At 43.5% G+C, this 26,411-nt stretch overlaps 1 protein-coding gene across 1 annotated transcript in view; it reads right to left on the minus strand.

Annotated features, from left to right (window-relative positions):
- RGMB (repulsive guidance molecule BMP co-receptor b) overlaps positions 1-26,411 on the minus strand; it is a 56,314-nt gene that overhangs the window by 24,199 nt on the left and 5,704 nt on the right. The window lies entirely within an intron of this gene.

Here is a 26,411-nt window from a genome sequence, read left to right on the forward strand (position 1 = left end):
GAAAAGAAGGACTCTAAGAAGTCGTTCTAAGTGGTTGTTTGGAGGAAACCTCAGACGGAACAGAAGAAAGTTGTTTCAACGTCTCGTGGTGATCTTTTAATTCAGCTACAATTTGCTGAATTTGTTCCCCAAACAAATTGTCCCCTAAGCAGGGTAAATCCGCTAAACGATCCTGGACTTCTGGGCGAAGGTTGGATGATTTTAACCAAGCCCAACGTCTGGCCGAAATGGCAGTAGCTGAAACCTTTGTGGAGGCATCAAAGATGTCATAAGCCGTTCTGATCTCGTGCTTCCCTGCTTCAAACCCTTTGTTAAGAAGGGCCTGAAGCTGTGGCTGATATTGGTCAGGTAATGTGTCAGCAAAATCTTGCATCTGTTTAAGGATGGCTCTGTTATATTGCGTCATGTAGAGTTGATATGAGGCTATGCGAGAAATCAGCATAGCTCCATGGTACACTTTCCGTCCCACACTGTCCAGGAATTTATTGTCCTTGACCGGCGGAGTGGAGGAGTGTGGCTTTAGACGCTTGGCCTTTCTTTGTGCGGACTCAACCACAACAGAGCAATGATCCAGTTGAGGCTTTTGAAAGCCTGGTGCTGACTGGACGAGGTATGTGGAGTCAGCCTTCTTGTTAACTGGTGATACAGATGAAGGAGATTCCCAGTTTTTCTTTAAGAGATCGAGAAACACCTGGTGAATGGGGATGGAAGCGATGATTTTTGGAGCATCCAAAAATTGAAGCAGTTCCATCATCTGGTGTCTGTCATCGGTCTCAGATTGCAGCTGAAAAGGTACAATTTCGGACATCTCCTTTACAAAATTAATAAAGGAGAGATCCTCTGGAGGAGATCTTTTTCTACTCTCTGTAGGAGAAGGCGGTGATGGTAAATCTGTGTCAGAAGATGTATCATCACCCCAGGTATCATAAGGATCACTTGGGGGTTGAAGCCCCGATGGACCAGGTTGAGGATCCAAAGGCATCGAAGGAAACCTTGGAGGAACCGGTGGTACAATCGGTACTGGGAACGGCATCGAGGGTTTCGGTGCTGCCGATGGAGTCGGTGCCGGTCTTGGAACCGAGGGAGTCAAAGGATAAATCGGTGGAGATATTCGAGAAGGCACCGATGGGACCACCCCGGAAGGGGGAATCAGGAACGGTGTTTCTCCCGCCGATGAAAATCCAGTCGGAGACGATGGCGCTGTCGGTGCTACTGGAATCATCGATGGAAGGGCATGTACAAGTGCCTCCATACGTTGTAGTAGCGGTGCCAGCGCTTCCACCAAAGGTTCGGTGGTCGGTTCCTTCCTCGGTGGCGGAGTCGGTGCCGGGGTCGATGCCGGTGGCGGAATCGGTGCCGGAGACGGTGCCAATGGAGGTTGGAATTTTTGCATCGCTTTCTCGATGGCCTCCTGGACCAGCCGGTCCAGTTCTGCCCGGAGACCAGGGGTAACAATACCCGGCTCGACGGGAGAGGGAGGCTGAGGCAGAGCCGGAGGGACCACCGTAACCGGTGGGATCACGGCTCCCACACCCCGAGAGGGTGAGGGTTTCCTCGATGCCTGCGAACGAGACGTGGACGGTGCCAAGTCTGATCGAGGCCTCTTAGTCGGTGGCTCGGCTTGTTCAGAGGTCGATGACTGTGGATCCTCGACAGGCCGAGACTTGTGCCGTCGATGGCGATGCTTGTCCTTCCGGTCTCCTCGCCCATCCGGGGAGGGGACAGGAGTCGACGGCTGAGAAGTCATCGATGGTGGACGGTCACCGGAGGGTTGACGATGGTGGTGCAACTTCGACGGTGCCGGTTCCGATGACGTCGATGCTATCGATGGCGTTGGGGTGGGTGCATGGAAGAGGAGCCCCATCTTCTCCATCCTGGCTTTGCGACCCTTAGGTGTCATTAGGGCACATTTGGTGCAAGTCAGGACATCGTGCTCACTTCCCAAACACAAAACACAAACCCTATGGGGGTCAGTGATTGACATAGTCCGGGTACAATCCGGGCATCGACGGAACCCCGTCGCCATGGCTTAAGGCCAAATTTAGTCGCGGGCTCGGTAATTGCCAACAGGCCTCAAGGGCCAAATTCGACGGTAGTCGAAGAAAAAAGGCAAAAAACTTACCGGTTTCCGCGGAGGTGACAAAAATTTGTCGAAGGGAGACCCCTGAGGGGCAAATTTTCTTCGGAAAGAAAAATACCGAATTCCTGTCAGGAACGTGGTAAGAGAGCTCCTTTCACCGCGTGGCAACTGCTGCGCGGAAAAAAGAAGACTGAAGGGAGACCCCTGCTGGCTGCAGGGTCAGTGCCTTGCTGGGCATGCCCAGTAGGGGCCAGTCAAAGTTCTGTTTAAACTTTGACAGAAGTTTTCCGTGGTGGGCTCCATCCTCGATGTCACCCATTTGTGAGGACAACCATCCTGCTTGTCCTGTGAGAAAGAGACAAACCTTTCTGTCTACCTGCAATTTGTTTTCCTCCCCTACCTCACTAGATGCACTGAAAAATAACCATCACACAAATGGCAAGGGGAAAGCTCTAGATGTTTTCTAAGTACAATAAGCACAGCCATTAATTTACTGCTGTAATACATTCATTATTTACATCCTAACTTAAGTGCGATTCCAAACAAGCTACCTCCATACCTGAGCAAGCCTGACCTTCACAGTATAGATACTGTAATAAGATGCAGAATGATAGGCTTTTCCATGTAATAACTACCTTCATCTCCTACAACCAAAACTATATACTAATGGAGCAAATACACTTCTTCAAAAGAAGAGTAATTTGTCACAAATTTCATAAACCCTAAACGTAAAGCTGGTTTCTCTGGCTCAAGTGCCTAAGGATTGTGTTTCTCTACCCAATCAGCATGCTGAGTAAGTTTAAAATGTTACAACAGCATGAAGAAAAAGTTCATCTTATTCAGCTTTTCAAGAGTCAGCAACTGGTTATAGCTGCATAGAACAAGAAACAAAACATCACATCATGAAACTGGAATCTCATACATACAAAACTATTAAATGGCTGGCCAAAGTTAATAAAGCCCTGGTCATTTTAAGACTTCTGGATGTAAGGTAACAAAATCATCAACTGCAAGCTGAAAAATTTGTTAGAATTTAATTAAAGTTTTTGTGAACAAAATTCAATCTTATTAAAATATAGAGCAGTTATAACAATTTTTCATCCCAAAAAGAAGCATGCTGGGTAACTATAAACCCCACACCACCACCACGCCTATAGTTTAATGTATTTATTAACATTTGATACTCCACCTCAAAGTGGATTACAATCCAAACTGCAATCAAATCAATGACACTAAACATGAGGTTAGAATTAGATCATGCATATAGTAGATACTGGTATGTGCACACATTCATCTTTATTTTGTTCTTTTGTTTTGGAGGTTTTTATTTCTCTCTCCATTTTCATGGAATATTTTGCAAATAGGTTACACAATTTCCTAGCAACAAAAATTAAATAAAACTTGTTTTAATTATTGTGTTTCATTTGTCACATTTTACATTTGTTTCAAATGAATGCATATCCTTAGTATACAGATATGCTAAAAACAAGGAGGATGATCATAAGGCATCTGGGTTGAAATAGATGATTTTAATCCAACCACTGCATGCTACAGGGTGACAAACTGCTGGCCTATTGTCTAGTAGAGGGTTTCTGTATATAACTAGAACTGTGTTGCCCCATCCAAAAGAAACCTGCTACAAACCCATTTGTTACTGGGTGCTTAGAACTTTGTTTGCAGTACAAAAAATGTGATATTAAATTATCTTTTTACATGCAGTTCTAGCACAATAAACAAGCACAAAACCAAATCAAGTGCTTCAGTTTTACAGCAGGCTCTTGTTCTCATGCATGCAAAACTCTATATACCTCTTGTAAAAAAAAAGAGAAAAAACTTTAAGCAGCATGCCTGCTATCACTCTTACTACTGCTTGAACTAATCCATATACTGCAATAACTCAATAATCTGGCACATTTGTTCTATGCCACACCATTTATTATTGATGGATGTATTGCAATGCATTTAAAAACATCAATGCCTCTGTTAAACCTTCCTCTATCCCACCTGACAAGCTACTCCAGCTCTGCTCATTCATATTTTATATTTGCTCCCTGCGGTCTTCCACACCTAAAACCAATCCTATCCTGAACAAAAGAGACCAACTGAAAATAGCATTTCCCAGACAAGAAAAATGGAACTTGCAGTGGCGTGCTGAACTTGTCCATATGAAATCCTTGAAAATGAAACTTCAATGTGACAGGTATGTCAATAAAATGCACAGTCTACCACACAGTGAAAACCAATGCTAATAGAAGACCAAAACGAAAAAGTAACAAATACTCAAAATTGTTTTGAGTTTGATGCCTGTGTTTATCCCATAAAATAAAAAAATAAAAGAAAGTTGTATTGCATTTTTCATAAAGTATGATACTTCTGCACGCATCAGTGCAATGCCCCCATTGTATTCTACTAGTAATTACATTATGAACCACAAATAGTTAAATTTTAAAAGAAAATTTTAAAAACTCAAATTGAATTTAAAAATCTGAAGATATTTAATACAAGCCATTATTAAGTGCCAACTGAACATATTTATGTCAATGCTTCTACCTCAAAGCCTTTGTTCAGTCCTCACATAGCACAATAAATAAGTATATGGGGATTGCTTGAATGGGCTTTCTTTAATTTAGTAAAAAGTTGGAGCACTGTATGCTGTTATTTGCTATTTACGTCCTACTGAAGAAAGGCAAGAATCACATGAGATGAAGCCTCAAAGGGAGAAAGCCTCAATTTCGTACCCCAAACACTCAAAATTCTTCCAGACATGAACGTAAGCCAGAAAAGTTAATTCTATTCTCACCTGCAATAGAGTAGTCACTACCTCTGCTGTGTAACCCTTTTTCATCAACTGTTTCCTTTTAATAGCCAGGCCGCAAGACAAAAGAGAGCTAGATCCTCTAACACCACCCAAGCTGATCTTGCTTCCAAACAGTCCTGGAAAACTCCAGCCATGGTTGTCTTCCTGTGCCGGCCTCTGCACACATTACAGAACTTCCCAAGCTCCGCAGAGTCTGCCATAGCATGTATGTACCAAAAACTCTGCCATGACTTCCTAGCAGTTATCCCACCAGGGATCATTGCTAAGCAAACCTCGGGTACTCCCGATATCCACAGCCAACTGAGCACACTATAACTCTTTTAAATGGGGATTTACCAAGCATTCACATGCAGAGAGACTTCCTTGAAGGAAGGTACAACTGCTCCAGCAATGGTCTCAAGAGATCCTTCATCTCTCTCCCCGGGACAAAGACTCCAAGATCAGGAAGGAGAAAGAAATAAGGTACTCTCTGGAAAAAGAAGGAATGAGGGACCCAGCATATCTGGCTTTCAATTTCCTTCCTAAGGCCAAGACCAACCCAGAAGTAGGGCCTATTCCATCAGGCTGCATACTACTCTAAAGTGAAATTCCTTGGGAGCAATTTGTTTCCTCAAACTCAAAGCTGCATGATTCATTACCTTCACCATCTGCTGCAGAAAGAGAAATTCTGAAGTCCTGAAGGCTTTTCTATGCCCTACAAGGGGTGATGTCAACAAATCACAATCTTCTCTGTCTCCATCTCCTGGCAGGGGGCATAAACCCAGGCATGCTAGACTGATCTGCTGAGATGCTAAGGAAAACTAGGAATAAAGCCTGTCGATGCAGGCTGTAACCACACCTTGTGTACTGTGCACAATTCTTTTTGCCCAATCTCAAAAAAAGATGTAGCAGAGCTAGAAAAGATAAAGAGAAGACCAAAAATGGAATGGAACAATTCCATTATTAAAAAAAGCTAAACAGTCTAGGGATCTTCAGCTTGACAGAGGGATATGAGATAGGTTTTATAAAATCATGAGTGGGGTGGAACAGAAATAGAGAATCTGAGAAAGTATTTTGTTTTACTCAATGTACAAGCAAGCTGTGGAATATGTTGCTGGAGGATGTAGTTAAGTTATCTAGGATAGTTTGGTTTGGAAAAGTTCCTAGAGGAAAAGTCCATAAACAATTAGGCAGAGAAAGCCACCGTTTATCCCTAGACATAAGAAACAAGGAATGGATCTAACTGGGTATGATCCAAATTGGCTGCTGTCTGAAACAAGCTTCTGGGCTCGATGGACCTTTGGTTTGTCCACTTATGGCACATCTTAACTAATTGCCAAATTACAAAGTCCAAATAAGAGGATCGGTTTTACAAATCAACCAAAGTTCTCTCCTATTACCTCCAAATTCTAATAGTTATACTAACGAAAAGCAAGTTTGCTTACCGTAAACGGTGTTTTCTGTAGATAGCAGATGAATTAGCCATGCTGTCTGGGTACGCCCTCCGTGCCACTAGGTGGCGGAGCTCTCTAAGATCACCCAAAGCCTTTTGGTGAGGTATTTCTCCCTGAATACCAGCCGTGTCTCCTCGAGGCTCCTCAGTCCGTGTCAAAGCAAGATGAAATGCAATGCCGAACTGTCCAGGGAGGCGGGCGGGTCAGCATGGCTAATTCATCTATCTACGGAAAACATCGTTTACGGTAATCAAACTTGCTTTTTTCCCCATAGATAAGCAGCTGAATTAGCCATGCTGTCTGGGAGTCACCAGCTGACATATTGAGCGTGTAGCTTGAGTATTTATATATAATTGAACACTCAATACTATATTATAGGCGGACAGTTCCTGTAAGTGAGTTGAAGTAGAAGTGCTCTTGGTTAGGATTATCCACCCCATCTCTGCATCGTCTTTAGTCTGTTTGTCAGTAATGAGATGTGAAAGTGTGCAGTGATGATCATGTGGCTGCTTTACAGATATCTGAGATAGATACATTGTGAATATATGCAACTGAGGCAGCCATTGCTCACACTTGATGGGCTTTGGGTGTGGAGGATAAGGTTTCAGAATGTTTTTGGTAACAAACGTATGCAGTTAGAAATCCAGGATGAGCAAGTTAGTTTGGAAACGGGAAGTCCTGGAGCGTTTGGATTGAATGAAAGGAAAAAGTTGTGAATGTCTGTGGGTAGACTGAATTTGTTTCTTGTAATATGCAAGTGCACATTTGCAGTCCAATGTATGGAGACGCCACTTGCTGTCATTTGCGTACGGTTTGGGATGGAAAGTTGGCAAGGTTATGGTTTGATTCAAGTGAAAGGTGGAGACCACTTTTGGAAGGAAATTAGGATGTGAATGCGTCACCTTGTCGTGGTAGAATTCAAGATAAGGTGGGTAGTATACCAGTGCTTGAAGTTAACCGATTCACCTTGTGGATGTAAGGGCGGCTAAAAGTAGCACTTTCCAGGATAGGTTTCGAAGATGACAACTGTCCATTGGTTCGAAAGGTTGTAACATGAGTTGTTCCAGAACTGGGTTGACATCCCATGGCACTTGTAGCAAGAAATAAGAGAGTGTGACAGGCTATTGATTCCCCATTTAGAGGAGTGTGGTAAGCTGCTATCGCACTAAGGTGAACACGAAGAGAGGCAGTGGCCGGATCCCGAGTATAAAGTAGATGTAGGTAATTTAGACATTCCGGTGGACACGTTAGAGGGTCTGCATTAGTTAAGAAACACCAAGATACGTAACGTGCCCATTTGCATTGGTAGTTTTGTCGTGTTGATGGTTTCTTGGATGCAATTAAAATATCTTTCAGGTGAGGTGAAATGTTCAGATTTTGGAACGTGACCCTTTCAATCTCCATGCAGTGAGATTCAGTGATGCATGTAGTGGATGGAGCATTGATCCTCGTTGTTGGGTAAGGAGAGTGGGGGCATTCTCTAGAGCAGAGCTTTCCAAACTGTGTGTCAGGACACGTTAGTGTGTCGCCTGCAGTGTGCAGGTGTGTCGCGCAAGCCTGGTCAACTCTGATGCGAGTTTGGGCTTTTTTTTTTTCTAGAGATTCACTTTTTTTTTTCAGTTTATGGGTTGCTTATTATTGGGTGATTTTTGCTGTCAATCGCGTTTTTTGGGGGGGGCTTGGTGGGTGGAACGAGCCCAGCCATCCTTGCATTGGCTGCTGCTGCCGATGAGGCCTGGCCATGAAGAGTACTGACTGCAAGCAGCAGTGTCTGGTGATCATGGAAGGGAGTGAAGCACTTAACTGGCAACAATCAAAAAGACGAGGTACATGAGTGTGGGGGCCAGACATGTGCTGGGGGGAGAGAGATGAGTGAGTGGTGGGCAAACGTGCTGGGGGGACAGACATGTGCTTGAGGGGGAGAGATATGAGTGTGTGGGGTACAGACATGTGCTGGGGGGAGAGAAATGAGTGTGTGGGGGTCAGACATGTGCTTGAGGGGGAGAGATATGAGTGTGTGGGGTACAGACATGTGCTGGGGGGAGGAGAGAGATGAGTGTGTGTGGGACAGACAATTTGTTTTATTATTGTTTCTCATAAATTATAACAACATGAATCTTGGAATATATATTTTTAATATAAATTTAAGGTTTTCATGAGATAGGTTGTGTCGTGAAACATTTTATTTATGTATATATTTAAGGAAACATACATAAATTGTCGAAATATGTTTCGTTCGTTTAACCTTTAACCTCTGGTTTACTAGTAGACTGAATTACTGTGTCCCGAAATTATGTTTGTCTAAAAAGTGTGTCACCAACATGAAAGGTTTGGAAAGCTCTGCTCTGCTCTAGAGGTATCTGTACCATGGTTGACGTGGTCATGCTGGAGCGATGAGGATCAGATTCGAGCTGTCTTTGATGCACCTCTGTACTGTTTGGGAGATCAGTGGAATAGGAGGGAACACAAAGGAGGTCCTGAGACCAGTCCAAGAGAAAAGCATCTTGTGTCAGCCAGCATGTGCGGGGGTACCCTGAGCACTGTTGCAAAGAGGTCTATTTGGGGAAGACCCCAAACGGAGAAGAGTTGGTTGGAGACACTTTAATCGAGTTCCCACTCATATGGGTGAAAAATACTGCTCAACTGGTCTGCCTTGGAGTTGTTGATCCCGGGTAGATATGTGGCTTGGAGGGAGATCTTCTTGGAGTGGGCCCAGTCCAGAATCTGTATCGCTTCTCTGCAAAGGTTCCATGAACCGGAACCGCCTTGATTGTTTATGTAAAACATTGCCACTTGATTGTCGGTGTGAATCATGACAACATGGCATAGCGTGTTGAAAAGCTTGTAGGGCATACTTGATAGCCCTCAATTCCAGGAAATTTGTGATAATTGCGCTCGTGGGTGGACCACAACCTTTGAGTCTGAAGGTCAGAAAGATGGGCTCCCCAGCCTTTGGGAGAGGCATCTGTGGTGAGAATCAGTTGATGTTGTAGGGGTCTGAGAGGTGAGCCCTCTGTCAATGCCGGTGGGGGTTAGCCACCAATGGATGTCCACTTTCATGTTGGTTGTTAGTTGTATAGGTGTTGATAATGAACTTAGGAATTGAGACCATTGGGTTTTTAAGCCCAATTGTAGACGATGGCTATGTAGGCTTGTGCGTGAGACCACGTAGATGCATGCTGCCATGTGACCCAGTAAGGTTAAGACTTGACGGGCTGTAGTTCTGACCAGTGGTAAGGGACGCTGAGCAAGTGTGGTGAGAGCTAATGCTCGAGATTGTGGCAGGAAAGCTCTGTCTTGAATGGTGTCTATAGAAGCCCCTATGAAGGTTATCATTTGTGTCGGTTGCAGATACGACTTTTCGTAATTTATGAGAAGACCTAGATTGTCTAGGCAGCTTATCGTCTGAAGTAAATTGTTCCATAGAAGGACTGGATTGGGGACTACTAACAGCCAGTCATCTAGATAGGGAAAGATTTGAATTCCCTGTAATGTAAGTGAGCCACCACTACCGCTAGATATTTTGTGAATACTCTTGGTGCAGAGGAGAGACCGAATGGAAGAACTCTGGTACTGGAAATGTTTCATGTTTGTCTGAAAACAAGAGTTAAGTCCAAGAATTTGGATGCATTGATATGTGGGCGTACGAGTCTTTCAGATCTATGGAGCACATAGTCTCCTGATTGTAGGATGGGAAGAATGGATTTGAGAGAAGTCATTTTGAATTTCTCCTTCAGTATGAATTTGTTGAGGGAACGTAGGTCTAGAATAGGACGGAGTCACTATTTTTTGGGAATGAGGAAGTATTGTGAATAGAAACCCTTGTGGTATTGGGATGGAGGCAACTCCCGTATGCAGAGTTCATGGAGTAGCTGGTGTACTTCCCGAAGAAGAATTTCCCAATGAGCTTTCTGGTGCTTGGGTACCACTGGATGTGGTAGTGATGGAAGGGATTATAAAACTGAGAGAGTATGTGTCCTGTATGATATTGAGGACTCATGAGTTTGATTTTATAGTGCTCCATTGAGAAAGAAAGTGGGACAGCCATCCTCCAACTTTCTGGTCGGGTAGTGGTGGCTGTGTTATCCCTAAAAACTTTGCTGGTTTTTGCGTGGTTGATGAGGAGCACGTGGCCGCTGATGAGGAGCGGCCACGTGCTCCTCATCAGCGTGGATATTGTTGTGGTCCATAGGCAGGGTAAGAACGATATTGTCATCTGGGATAAGGTTATTTATATGAACCGAAGGGTCTCGTGCTAAGTGAGCAGGAGTACTACTACCTTTTGTTCTTTTAATTTAGCAACAGTCTCCGTTAATTTATCCCCGAACAAGCTGTCTGGTCTACAGGGAAGGTTGGCCAGTTTTTCATGCACGTCATCACATATGGTGCTTGCCCGTAACCAAGCTAGTCACCGAGCTGCAATGGCATTAGCTGATGTTTTTGCCGAGGTTTCAAATCCCTCAAACTGATCGCATGAGATGACGAAGACCTTCTTCCATATCGTAGAATTCAGGTGGAGTGGTGTTATCGATCCCTGTTGCAAAATAGGTTTTAAAGATTGCAGACATTCAAAGATATTGCGCCACATAAAACTGATGGTTTTGTACTTTGGCGTTTAGAACTCTTGATTGATAAGCTTTTTTAGCGAAATCATCTAAAGTTTTGTCGTCACAACCTGGTGGGTTGTTGGAGTGCAGCCTGGTTTTCCTTGCTTTCTGCATGGCTGATTCTACAACCACTGAAGCGTGTGGTAGTTGCACGTTAGAGTAGAAAGGTGAATCACGCATTCTATGTTTCAAGTCCGTTTTCCTCGAGGTTGGTGTAGTGGAAAACGGAGAGTCCCATGACATTTTCCAGCAGTGATTCTAAAACTGGATGTGAAGGTACTGCCATAGGTTCAGCAGGAGTGTCAAAAATTTTAAGGATGCCAAACATTTCTTGTCTGGGGTCTGGTATCTTTTTAGTTTCCACGCCCAACCAGAGACCCACTTTTTCCAGAAATTGAGAGTATGTTAGATCTTCCGGCGGAGAGATCGGCTCTGTTGGCAACTCTTGCGGGTCAGACGGGTATCTGTTGATGATCCGGGAGAGGAGGATGAAGTTGAAGATGCAATCGGTAGAGGCGAAGGGGCTCTAGGCAGTGTTTTTGGTGCTGGTCCCGGTTGAGGGGACAAGGGCATCTCTTGTGGTTCAGCAGGAATAGGTTGGTTTTCTCTCTCAACCTATTCCAAAAATTGAGATAAAATGTTAGTAATTTGCAAGATGGTATTCGAAGCCAAAGTTGATGATTTCGGCTTTGTTTGGTGATGTAGTGGTGTCAGGAGCCTTTGGAGGGCCCTCATCCACAGGCGAATGAGTCAGCAGGGAACGAAGTGGCTCTGGCAGATCTGAGTCTCCGCAACGATGAGAGGTCGTGGATAGTACGGAGAACACTTCCGAAGAAGTAAAAGCAGAAAAAAAAAAAAAAGTCTGATCTCTGTGGGGGAGACTGACTTCCTTCCAGGAATAGCACTAATGGTGAAGGACTTCTTTTTTTTGTGTCCTGTATGTTTGTGTGCTATGACTGCTTGCGTCGGCAGCATCAGTTGTACAAGTTGCGCGCCGTGTTGTTTCGGCACTAACGCAGTGTCGTTTCTTAGACACGTTCATGCGCCGGAGGTGCCTCGACGTCACTAGGCAGACGCTTGCGACGCAGAATGTGTCCTCGGCGCATCTCCCGCGCTCTGCGGTTTGGATCTTGAATTTTTTTTACTTCTCTTTGGACCGGGTCTGCAAAGGTAGTCCTTCGATGGCCTTGGGCTTAGACTTCGGTCCCGGAGCTGAATTAACTGAAGTTTCAGAGGGGGCATACGAGCCCGATGCTCCCGCTCTTAAACGGGCGATTTTCTCAGCTCTTTGGCGCTGTGCTCGTGGGGACATGAGGCCGCAGTCCCGGCAATTAGCCTGGTCATGTCTAGGACCCAGGCATAAATAACAAAATTTGTGTCTGTCCGTCACAGACATGATTTTCCCACATTCACAGAACTTGAAACCTAGTCTAGGCATGTTTAGTGAAGGGAGCTATCCTTTTCCAAGGTTTAAAACAGTTTCCTGTCAGGTTTTTTCCTCAGAAGTTACTTTCCTCACAGAAAGAAGAGCTCCGCGTGCATTCAGTCGCGCAGAAAAAAAATGGACTGAGGAGACACGGCTGGTATGCAGGGAGAAACTCCCCAACAAAAGACTTTGGGTGATCTTAGACAGCTCCGCCACCTAGTGGCACAGAGGATGTACCCAGACAGCATGGTTAATTCAACTGCTTATCTATGGGAAAACACTTGTTCTGAAGGACCTTCATCAAATTCTAGCTGCACATGTCTTTCCTAAAAAGGAATTTTCCTGGAACTTTCCTGGAAATGGTTCATCCATCCCAGTATCGTACATTGTCTCAGAGTTGCACAATATCTGCACCGCCCACCCTTATCCAGGCAGACTGATATCAGCCAGAGGGTCATTGCTGGAACTCATCTTTTGTGGACTGAGTCTTAAAACCATACAGGAGGCCAAATCATGTGCCCAGGATTCCACACACATTATCTAACAACATATAGGTCCTATACAGGAAAGTTCCTGATTAGGTGACTATGGATATCCAATCACTATATACATGAATATTCCTCAGGATGCAGCTTTATCAGTTATAACTTCTACTTTACAAAAGGAGATCACATACACAATATATTTGCCAGAATTCATTGCAGGATTGATGGAGATAGCGCACTAATTTCTTCACTTTTAATGAGGAGTTGTTCTTGCAGGTCCATGAGATTGCAATGGGGTCTGTCCCATGGCTCCAAAAGTAGCCAATCTGTATGTTTCTGAATTCAAGGAGAAATATTTATATCCTTCTAAATTGTATGGACACATGTCCATTTGCAGCAGATACATAGATGACTTTCATCTGGAAATAGAAGAGGAACTGAGTCAATTCCACAAATGGATTGATAAATTATATTCCATGTTGAGCTTTAAGTTAGTTTTTTTGTATATCCACAAGACAATAAGGGATAATAGAATCTGTACATGAATTTATTGCAAAATTAATGGAACAGAACTTGAGGTTTGAGAGCTTTCACACCAAACATCAACTCCTCATCAACCTCAATTTAATACACTTTCTCTATGCAGATGACATCCAGATCCTGATCCCCATCAAAGAATCATACTCAAAAACCCTTGAATACTGGGAATCCTGTCACCTAGAAATCAAAAGCCTCCTCAACAGCCTAAATCTGGTACTAAACTCCGCCAAAACTGAGGTATTACTCATAACTCCTGATAACAATCTCACAACCTCTCTGCCAACCAACCTACAAACCACTCATGTGAGAGATCTAGGTGTGCTAATCGACAATAAACTGAACTTCAAAGCCCACATCAATAAAACCACCAAAGACTGTTTCTATAAACTGCAAGTTTTAAAAAGGATAAGACCACTCTTCCACGCCAAAGACTTCAGAACCATCCTCCAAGCCCTCATTTTCTCGAAATTGGACTACTGCTGCTCCACTTTACTTGGCCTCCCCTCCTCATACACAAAACCGCTCCAAATGGTCCAAAACGCAGCAGCCCGTCTACTGACAAACACTAAGAAAAGAGACCACATCTCCCCAGTGCTACAAGACCTCCACTGGTTACCAATTCATTTCAGAGTCATTTATAAATCCATCACCTTGATATACAAAATCATTCACAAACATACCACAATCGATCTACAAATCCCTCCCCGCATACACAAATCCACAAGACCGACCAGGGAAGCCTACAGAGGATGCCTCATTGTTCCACCCACGAAAACCACTAATCACAGCACCTTAAGAGACCGAGCCCTTTCCACTGCAGGCCCACCGTTATGGAACTCCATCCCTCCAGAACTCAGAAACGAACCATGTCTCCTAACCTTTAGGAAAAGACTCAAGACATGGCTCTTCAGGCAAGCCTTCCCGAACTCTACCTAATATGCACCACAAATAAATTCTCTACTCAGAGACTGTATATATGAGACGCCATATTTATATTGTACTTTTGTATATAATTAACCTCCTCTATCTCTTTCTATTTCTTACATTCCCAGCTCATTAGCCCTTGTTAATTGTAACTGCTTCTCTTCATCACGTTATTTATGTTTGGTTGTATTATTCGCACCCCTGTTATCTGTAAACCGACATGATGTGAACGAGTTCATGAATGCCGGTATAAAAAAACCTTAAATAAATAAATAATAAAACAATTATGGTTAAGCTTATCTATTAATTTCTACAGCTCAGACAGCTATATTCAGGAGAGCAAATTCAAACAATATGCTCAATAGGTGTCTAAGCATTTTTTTTGGAACGAGAATATCCTTCAGCTATTAAATCAGCATACAGGAGGGTGCTATATACTTATCAAGTCCTTTTATTATTGTACCAACCAATGAAGGAAGAAATACGCCTCAAATGCATGTTTAGATATTTGTATAGCTAAAGAGCTACTGTATCCATTATGAAAAAGCTGTGGCAAAAGTGTTAAAGAATGCATCACCAGGGCAGCTCTACCTAGACTGAACACAGAAGAGAGACAACCACTAGGACATTTCAGGTGGGGGTCATGTGCACACTGTAAACAAGCAATTACTGGAACAGGAGTGGGCAGCCCCCAAACAGCAAAGCATTAAGCTGAACAAACACATTGATTGTTTATCCTTTGGTTGTGTATGCCATAATATATCCCTATCATCTTGTTTATGTGGACCATACAAAAAGACCTCTAAAAATAAGATTAAATGAACACAAGTTATCTATTCACTCAGAAGACAAAGGCACCTATGGTACAACACTGTATAGTGAGAACACATTCCTTCTCCAAATTATGCTGGCTAATTATAGATCAGATCTCAGCGTTTAAACATGGTAGCAATAGAGAAGCTTTACTTAAAGAACAATTCTGCATATACACTCTTGGTACAATTCATCCATCATGACTTAATTTAGAAGTGGACTGGTACTCCTTGATCCGAATGTTGTCATATATCAAAGTTACAAAATACAGCTGTATTGCTCTAACAAGTAAAATCCTATCATTCAAAAACACTTGTGTAGAACTGATCTGACTCATGGAACCTCAGTAAGATTATGGCTTTATTTTAATTTTTTATTTTAGTGCAACGCTGTTAGAAATGCTTACTATGAGTCCCCCCCCCCCCCTGAAGCAGGAAAATTAGAATTCTGAAACACAGACTGTCCGGGATATATTCTCACAAAAGCTAAGATGGACTTTTTTTTTTTTTTTAAATTTTTGCACGTGCAGTGGAAAATTGAAAAATAAAGCAAGAAAATGAGGGACCTACGATTATACTTGGAGATATGAGTGCAAAATTTGGAGTTAAACACCGAAAGGCATAGTGTGCAGCCCCATACATGAAGGTCCTTCAATATGCTTGTAAATACAAAGGGGCCGATGCAATAATCATGCACAGAAAGTGGGTGCTGAACAGTCCGTGCCTGCTTTTATGGTTAAACAATTTTTATTAGGTTTTTCTTTTATCATAGAAATACAACACTGAGGAGGGGTTGACTCTGGTCCCTCCTCAGACATTCGAGACATAATTTGCCAACCCAACTGAGAAAAAACAAAACTTCCCCCTTCCCCCCCCCCCCACCCCACACAGAGTAGTAGAATTCCCCCCAAAGAAGCTTCAACTTAGAGAAGCTAATCATTAACTACAAGGCTACGTGCCCGATGTGTTAGAGACTGTAAGTAATTGTGCCACACCTTCATAAAACGCTGTCTACGGCGGGGCGACGTCTGAGAGGCCAAGGCTTCCATTGTCATCAATTCATGAAACAGATTCCTCCAGGCCCAAAATGATGGATTGTCAGGGGACCTCCAGACTGAAAGAATCACTCTCTTCCCCACCAGACTTGCTTTGTGCAAAAGCATGCGTGAACCAGGATCGCGGATGCGAATTGGCGAGACACACCCAAACAACCACCACAGAGGGGTAATGGGTATTACAACATCCAACAAGTCTGCCACATAGCCGGCTACTCGGCCCCAAAAATGCCTTATAGCCGGACACGTCCAAAAAACATGAGATAAAGACCCCCGATGACTCCCGCAACGGGGGCAGTCAGAAGAGGACGCTATGGTTTGCTGAAAAGCAGCCTGTGGCGACACATAAGCCCTACTTAAAAATCTATATTGCAGCTCCCTATAATACATATTGTTGGAGATCCTGGTTATACATCGAAAGCAAGTCTGTAAAATAGTCTGGGTAAGAACAAAGTCCCCATCCTTATTCCAACGAGCTTCCAATATTATACATACATTCCTTTCCGTGCATTTTTGTAATTTTTTTTATAGTACTAGAGAGAGACGGGGCCTGTGTTTTCATGGATTCAAATATGGCCTCTATTGCAGAGCCCACGGCTGGGTCCCTGTAAGTGGCAGGAATTGCTCGCATATAATGTGTAATTTGAATGAATGGAAAAGCATGTGTGATGCCAAACCCATAAGAAGCTTGGAAATCCTTAAAAGAAAGGATCTCCCCGGTAGGTGTCCACAAATGTCCCAAATGTGTGAGACCTCTATCTTCCCATCTTCTAAAGGGTGAAGAGTGCGTACCTGGGGTAAAATCCAGATTCCCCACTATTGGGAGGAAATAGGCACACTGAACAGGTAATCTTAGGCGCTTCATCAATCGTCGCCAAGTCAGCCTCAGTGGGCGTGCCAACACTGTCTGGGCCAAAAAAGACGGAAGCGACGCTGCCAAGGATTGAACAACAAAGGCCGGCGCTACTGGGAATGTCAAAGCGGCATCTGCATAAAACGGGGCATGGACAGAGGTCGCCATGAGCCAATCGCGGATCAACCTTAAATTACAAGCCATATTATAGTCAACTAGGTCGGGGACTCCCAACCCTCCCTTACCCCACCTCATCCGCAACCAGGTTAATGGGATACGCGCCTTCCCTCCTCTCCAAAGAAACTTCCGAAGTGCACTAACCGCCGAATATCCGTATTCTTTAACACCAACGGGAGGTTTTGGAGAAGATAAAGCCAGCGGGGTAAAACAATCATTTTAAACAGGTTTACCCGGCCCACCAAAGAAAGAGGCAATCGACTCCAAATTGCCAGCCTATCTATGGTAGTCTGCAGTTTCTGTGGTATATTAGCCTGATATACACGTTCAGGATCATTGGGCAATGTAACTCCCAAATACGATATTGAATCTCCAGCCCATTTCAAAGGGAAAGTGCCCGGCCAATTAGCAATAAGAGTGGGTGGGTAAGCTAAAACCGAGGATTTAGATTCATTCAGACGAAGGCCCGAAAAACTACCAAATTCCTCTATCATAGTCAATAATAGAGATAGGGAGTTCAAAGGGTCAGTAACAAAAACCAGCAGATCGTCCGCAAAAGCCACTCCTTTGAATATGCGAGACCCAAACCGCACCCCTCGTATACTACGATTCTGATGAATAGATAATAGTAGTGGTTCTAATTGTAGAATAAATAATAACGGGGATAGCGGGCAACCCTGCCGGGTACCTCTGGTCACCATAAAGGACTGCGACTGTGCTCCATTCGCCCATATAATCGCACGCGGATCCCTATATAATAACTTCACCGCTTGTAAAAAAAAACCCATCAAACCCCATTTTTTCCAAGGTAAAAAATAAATATCGCCACTCCACCCTATCAAACGCTTTTTCTGCGTCAAAACTGATAACTAAATGAGGTTGATCCAGCTGCCGGCAGATAGTCTGGGCAATCAATACTCGACGAATATTCGCCAAAGCATACCTTTGCCGAACAAACCCTACTTGATGGTCTCCCACTAGGGTTGGTAAGACCGTAGCCAGTCGCTCCGCCAAAATTTTTGCCAGTATTTTATGGTCGACATTTAACAGCGATATCGGACGATATGATTCCGGCCGCAAAGGATCTTTTCCCGCTTTAGGTATTAACGTAATTAAGGCTAAGTTTTCATTTGGGGGAAAGGAACCACCCTGAATCATTTCCGTGTAGTTCACTGCCAAGGGCTTTGCTATTTGATCTACGAGCGTTTTAAAAAATTCCGCCGTATAACCATCCGGACCTGGCGCCTTAAATTTAGACAAGCCCTTTATCACCTTTGCCACCTCCCCTTCTTCTATGGGCTGACTAAGTAGCTCCCGTTGAGCCAATGTCAAAGACGGAAGGGGCAATTTGGAACAATATGCAGCACTAGCCGCATCGGACCCTCCACCAGATGTATATAAAGCTGAGTAAAATTCCCGAAAACCCTCCAAGATGCCGGGTGTATCACGTATCACTGTATTGGAGGAAGTCCGCAGCGCTGGAATGTAACGATTAGTCCTAGTGGACCGTATCAGGTTTGCCATCGTGCGTCCTGACATTACTATACTGAAAAAGATGAAACCGATAGTACATAAAGCTCTTCTTTGCCCTTTGATGTAAAAGGGCATTGAGAGCTGACTGTAAAGAACGATACGTTGCGCGGGCCTCTGCATCACCACCCCTGGCTAATCGAGTCCTCGCTCCCCGCAACTGCCTATTCAGCAACAATATGCGCCGATCCATGGCCTTTCTACGATGGGAAATATAAGAGATAATATCCCCCCGTAACACAGCCTTAGCCGCGTACCAAAACAACACCGGCTGAGAAGTATGTATCTGATTCAAGGAAGCATAATCCGCCCATTTTGAATGTAAATAGGTTTTAAATTTGGTGTCGTTCGCCAAATAATAAGGATAACGCCAAATCTTCGCCGAAGGATTTCCACTGGTAAACTTAAGCTCTATCCCAATAGGTGCATGATCAGATATGACAATATTATCTATTCGCGCATCTGTTACCAGAGGAAACGCGTGATCACTAAGCAAAAAGTAATCAATTCGGGACTGGGATGCGTGCGCTCGCGACACATGGGTGAAATCTCGCTCCCCTGGATGAAGTAAGCGCCAAACATCCAATAAATGAAGCGTGCGCTCTAAAAGTTGAGGTCCTCTGCCCACGCCCCGCTCCCTCCCCCGTGTCGCCGAAGTATCCATGGCAGCATCCCTTACCGTGTTAAAGTCACCTCCGATTATCAAAATCTCGTTTAAATATGGAAGTAAATGCGCATTTAATTCATGAAAAAACTTTGGGCTATATGTGTTCGGTGCGTACACATTGCAGAGGACAACTGTCCTACCCCCTAACTCCACGATCAGAATGAGATACCGCCCCTGGGGATCCACTATTTCCTTGTGTATTTTAATGGGAAGTTTTTTATGTATTAAAATGGCAACACCAGCGGTCCTCGATGTAGCCGGTGCACTGTGTACCTCTCCCACCCAGTCTCTACGTAACTTAGCATGTTCAGCCGCTGACAAATGTGTCTCCTGTAAGTAAGCCACCATCGCGGCTTTTTTCTTCAACAGGGAAAGTATTTTAGAGCGCTTTATAGGCGACGTTATCCCACATACATTCCAAGAAACAAAGTTTGTGGAATCACTCATAACAGAACTCAAAGGAAAAATTCCACAAAGAGAGTACCATAGAGTTGGGCAGGAAACCCCCCCAGCCAGGGTTCCCCTCCAAGGTTCGCAAGGCAACACAGCATGTAGCCTCAAAAAATAATGAGAAGACATAGCACTTGTATATATTTCCCACAGCAAACAACTCGAATTCCCCTCCCCTCTGTGTGGTTCCCCCCCCTTCCTCCACCTCAGGCCAACCCTTTCTCTACTGCTACCCCTCCCCCCCAACAAAGTCCCTTCCCCCACCCCCTCCCATCCCCTCCCCAAGGCTCCAAGCCTAATCTCCCGGCCGATCCCCGTCTTCCCCCTCACCCTGGCTTCCATAAAGGAAGCAGAGGATCACGTTTAATGTGTCCAGTACCTCGCCCCACCTTCCCCTACCTGTATCACTTTACCCTACTGCTGACCTTCCTTACTGAGCAATAATAATCCCAATTAAACCCCCAACGGAACCCCCAGTCTCATTGAACTCACTCGGTGCCAACACTATTAACAACCAATGGCAACCATACAGAGAAAAGCGAGAAAAAAAAAACCCCTATTACTTAACTCGGCCCTGCTAATAAGGCCAGAAAGAACACAAACAACTATAGGTCTCCCATAATGTCTCAAAACAAGGTCTGAAAGTCCATCTCCCCAGACAACTGCGACAGCCACTCCCCACTGCAAATTTCAGAGTTCGAAGTGCTGAAAGCAAATGCATTCAGAGGAGGTATAGATATATATATATATACATAACAGGGGTTTTTTTTTTTTTTTTTCCTTCTTCTTCTCCCCTGCTTCTTGTTCCCCCCCCAGGGAGGAAAGATAGGGATCTCCCATCCAGAATCCAGGGCTCATGCTCAATAAAGAAAGAACCGCACTCCACAGCCAGGATAGATGCAGAGTCCAGGGCAAACCTGCACAAAAGTGCAACAGAAAAGTCCCGCTGTTGGTGCAAACCGCAAGCCACATGTCAGATCGTGCCATCCAACCAATCTGGATCAATCCTGCAAAGTAAAACTGCAATATTCCCACTTTTCCTGGGTTCTGTTAAAAAAAAAAAAAAAAGAACTCCTTCGAAGCGTTGAAAAGTAACATCAGACAGTACAATGAGCCTGCGCTTATATAACCAAAGTCTAGATGTGATGCTGCAGAAGGAATTCCCCATCCGCATACCAATATTAGGAGAGTTCAGGAGAGAATTATTAAAGATAAAAAAACCCCCAACCAATGCTTATATGTAATGTCTCCCTGGGCAAAGGGCAGTGATCCATAGTGACAATCCGGGCATCCGGTATTCTCTAGCCAGAGCCTCCCTCTCTCCGCATGTCGGACCTCCACAGTGATCCAGTCCAGACCCCAGACCTCCGAGAAAACTTAAATGCTTGAGACACTGAGAGAAAAGAGAAAAAAAATTATGGGTGCAGTGTGTCCACAAAGTTCCGTGCTGTCTCCACTGAATCAAAAGTATGAACCCGGTCCTGGTGCCAGATTCGCAAGCGTGCGGGAAACAGGAGCGCAAATTTAATGCCACGATTATGCAGGTTAGAGCACATGGGTGAAAAACCCCGTCTGGCTTCTGACACTGAAGCTGAGAAATCCTGAAAATTTCTGATTGAATGAGATTGGTATTGCAACTCCCTCTTTGATCGCGATGCCCGCCAAAGCTCTGCTTTATGGGCAGAATTTAATATTTTTGCAATAACTAATCTGGGGCGCCCAGACGACGATGCACGCGCCCCCAATCTGTGTGCCCGCTCCACTACCAGCTTACCCTGCAGATGAGGCAGTGCCAGCACTTCGGGGAGCCAGGTTTCCAAGAGGGAACATAAAGAGCGCTCCTCCACCGCCTCTGGAAACCCCAGAAATCTTAAATTGTCGCGGCGCGCTCTGTTTTCCAGCTCTTCCACTTTCAGCTGTAGGGCCTGAATGTTCTTATCTCCCGCCGCCATTTTACCTTGAGCCACCTCCACAGCCTCCTCCAACCCCGATATTCTGGCTTCTGCCGTTTCTAAGCGGGGGGCAGCGCTGCCAACGAATCCTTCACCTCCCCCAGCTGAGCTGTAATTAAGGACAGCTTCTCCTCCAGTGCTTCACGAACGGCAACTTTTATCTCGGCGATCGTGAGTGGTGCAGGGGGGGAGGGAGACTCACCCTCCGTTGCGGCGGCCATTTTGATTTCGGGAGCGGGCACTTTTTCTTTTTTCGTGCTTTTGGAGGGCATAGGGGTCCGCGATTTCCCCCGATTCTGCACCCCCGACATGCACACTCTCCCCTGCTGCTGTTAACTTTGCTGGGCTGAAATGCTCCGCGGGCTGATGGATCGCGATGGGTGGGGCGAGGCTGGAGCCCGAAGAAAACACGTCCCTCCGGCTACCACATCACGTGACCTCCCGTGCCTGCTTTAATGCACCTCTCCTAGGGGCGCCACGCAATATTTAAATTAGGGATCGGGCCTCCTTGCCAACGAGAACCCGATTGGCGTCAGCCATCCACCGGTTAGGAAAACAGATGCTGAGTTTATCAGCGGTTTTCCTAAACGCCACACAGCCAGGGGGTTTAGGAAACAGACACGTCAGTTGAGTGTCTATTTCCTGCACCCAACCACCAGAGTTTTTTTTTAGTTTCATTTTTTCTCCTCCTGCTTTTCTGTACTGGCTTTAAGGAGAGCTCAGCAATTATTAACGCCTGCTCCAGGCAGGCAATTTCTGATCACAAAAGCATGTCCCCTGGATGCACATCTTCTTGCATCGGAAGTGAGTAGCTAATAGGCTCATCCACATGCATTTGCATGTGATGAGTGCTATTAGTTTCACTCCGTGTTGGATGTGCATTGTAGAGGCGCTAATTCCCTTATTGCAAAAGGGGATTAGTTAGCGTCTCTACAACCCGCGTCCAACTGCAGGTTAACAGTGCGCTAGGCTGAGCACACTGTATTGCATCGGCCCCAGAGTGTTTCCACAAATATTTAGAATTTGGAGGTAGTATGCAAGCAGAGCTTTGGTTATTGATTTTTACATCTTAACTAATGACATTTAAAAAAATAATAATAAAAAAAAAAAACCTCCAACAGCCTACTAAACTCTAAAATAACCTGACTTTTACAATATGCAATGGCTGGGTAGGGCAATATAGAAATTACGAAGTCCATTACAAAATGAAGCACTTCAAACCTAGGCAGAGGGCATAAACACTCATACAATCAACATAACTGCCAATGCCAGCACAGGAGTGTCCAGAACTTGGTAATGGTAATATTTACTATTCTGATTTTCCAAACCAATAAAACTGTGTATAATAAAATATGCAGTCAAAATATATCAAGCATTACAGAAAACAACCAATATACCACTAATAATGTTAATGGGGGCCTCTGGGTGTTGTAGTCCTTGTTTAGCCAATAACAGTTTAACATCCCTATAAATTTTTGCAAATAAAATAAATATTTCACATGATCACGGCAGATCACAATCATACATTCATAATCATAAAACAATAAAATAAAGATGGTTAAAACATAATATCAAATCATAAAAAATGGTTAAAACAAGACAGAGAAGATGAGAAAATGAGACTAGATACAATGAACATTTCTACAGCTGATATGCCATCTTTGCACCTGTTTTCTTTCTGGAAGTTCCATTACTCACTGCATACTTCAAGTTAGGCTTTGCAGCTTTAACTCAAAATGGCTTCTTAATATGGTAGATTTCAGTGAAAATTCAATAAACAGATGTGTAGAACAAAGGTCAAGGGACCAGGTACTTTGTCCTTAATATAAAAGCTGTCATTTATGGGAGATTTAGACCTTACAGATATATTTTTGGATGTTTACAAATTTCCTAAATTATGGAAGTATCTCCAGAAACAAAATACAGTTTGTCATTAATGAAAAAGTGTGTTTTACCTATAAAGCTCATCCCATGAAAATGAAAACGAAAACAGGTGTCTTGTGTTTAGTACCAGATTTCACAAGGCTGCTCAGACTAGATTGCAATATGTATCCTAAAGACCAGCCAGGAGGCCAAACATCAACAAAGATACCTTAAGGTAGTACTGATGGATTTCACAAATCACACTTCTTGAAGAACATATTTAAAAAGTTTTTGCCATTGCATGTTAGTCTATTTCTGTCATACAGAGTAACACCACATATGAAAGAGCCGTAAGTCCAGATCTTATGAGTGTACATAAGAACATAAGAAATTGCCATGCTGGGACAGACCAAGGGTCCATCAAGCCCAGCATCCTGTTTCCAACAGAGGCCAAAAACCAGGCCACAAGAACCTGGCAATTACCCAAACACTAAGAAGAACCCATGCTACTGATGCAATTAATAGCAGTGGCTATTCCCTAAGTATAATTGATTAATAGCCATTAATGGACTTCTCCTCCAAGAACTTATCCAAACCTTTTTTGAACCCAGCTACACTAACTGCACTAACCACATCCTCTGGTTTATTGGAAAAATTCACCCAACTCTATAAAATCAACATACATTTGGAAGCAAAATATAAAAAGTTAAGTTTGACCTATAGTCTTATGTAGATTACTGAAGGATCCTGAGGTTATGTAATGGTCATGAATTATTCGTGACATTCCCAGGACAGCTCTACCTAACAGGAAAATTGAGCTGCAGTGAACACCATTTCACATCTAACTGAAAGTGATGCCCATCAGCCTTTAAAAGATTTAAGAACAAAACTAACTTTAGACTATTCCCATTCTTAGGTACTTTAGTAGAACACTTGTACCCAGAATCAGGCCACATCAGTGACTTAAAAAAATGCAAGCCAGCAAAAACTACTAGACAATGCAGTCTTCACATTATTAGCTACAGTATCTAAGAGACAACTATTCTCTCTCTGATGCTGCATAAGAGAGGGAAAGGAAACTGTCAAGAGAGGCTGCAATGCCATAAAATGAAAAGATGACCAAGAGACGAAAAAGCTAAAACCTCAGATCTTTAGCTATTTAATCCTGAAATACTAATGGAAAATTAGAATTACAAAATTTTTATCAGAGTCCTAACCATATTTTCATACTCCGAGAACTTTAGTAAACTTCACACTAACAGTAGATTAATTCGAACATTTTTTTTTTTTTAAGAATGTAGGGTGACAAGAATCAAACACAGCAAAATTAATAGAACAGTACTCACATCTTCACTGCCACCACAAGGCATAAAAAGTGGCAAGACAAGGAAAAAAAAAACATCTTGCCAACTGCTACTGGCATGAATTAATCCCACACACCTGTGACAGAGGCCTAAGCAACTAAGGAGACCTTCAAAGCACCAGGATATACTAGTCTGGGGTGGCCACCTCCAGTCCTTGAAAGCTGGAAACAGGCCAAGTTTCAGGATATCCACAATGAATATGCATGAAACAGATTTGCCTGCACTGTATGCAAATGAACACAATTTATCAATCATTAATTAAACTCTGGAATTCATTGCAGGAGGATGTGGTAAAAGATGTTAGTATAGCTGGGTTTAAAAGTGGTTTAGACAAGTTCCTGGAATAAAAGTCCATAAACCATTATTAAGTTGGACTTGGGAAAATCCCCTTCTTATCCCTGGGTTAAGCAGCATGGAATTAACCTTTTGGGATCTTGCCAGGTATTTGTGACCTGGATTGGCCACAATATCCTGTTGAAACAGGATACTGGGCTTGATGGACCTTTGGTCTGACCAATATGGCAAATCTTATGTTCTTGTGGAGTTGGCCACCCCGTACTTGTTCATTTCATAACAAATCAGCCTTTTTTGCATGTGCAACACAAAAGTAATCCACAGGGCAGTTGTACGGAACAGCACCAAGAAGGCACAGTGACATCTTAAAACAAGCTTGCTCTGCTGCCAGCTCACCCAAATATTGCACTCTGCTAGCCCCATCACTTGTATGATGGGGAGCCCTCAAACACCCATGTTACTATCACAGTGCTTTCCTCAAATTCATCAGTTTCCTGCCTAATGTACAGAAGGCAGAACAGACAAGCCTGACAACACAAGATGACCTAAGAGTGCCGAATATATATTTTCACTGACTTTGTTTACCCTCTTTAAACAGCAGCCAAAGGTGGATGTGAACTTACTTACACTGGAACAGTCAATATACCACACAAGAGGGAAGGAGTAAAGTACCCAAAGAAATATTTTTAATAAGCAAAATGTCATTCAATGACACACTCACATAGTTCCGTTTTTGCTTGCAACATGCTAGCAACAAAAAAAAAAAAAAAAAAGTGAAAAGCAAACACTAGTAAGAAAAATTTCAAACTATCTTGCTAGCATGCCAAAAGTCGCAAGCAAAGTGACCAACAATATAAAGTTACTTGTATTTCCAGTTTATATTAAAAAAGGAAAAAATACATAAAACTAATTTACTATAATTTAAATACCATAAACTGAAGGTTTGCAGAAAGACCAACCTTGATAAACAGGTAAAGAAACACCAAGGAGTATTCTTGCCCACAAACTACTGTGCATATAATGTAAAGCAACCTTCACTACTATCCATATGGACTAAAAAGCTACATTTATTACATCTGCC

Source organism: Rhinatrema bivittatum, chromosome 1, assembly GCF_901001135.1.
Source record: "Rhinatrema bivittatum chromosome 1, aRhiBiv1.1, whole genome shotgun sequence".
NCBI lineage: Eukaryota > Metazoa > Chordata > Amphibia > Gymnophiona > Rhinatrematidae > Rhinatrema > Rhinatrema bivittatum.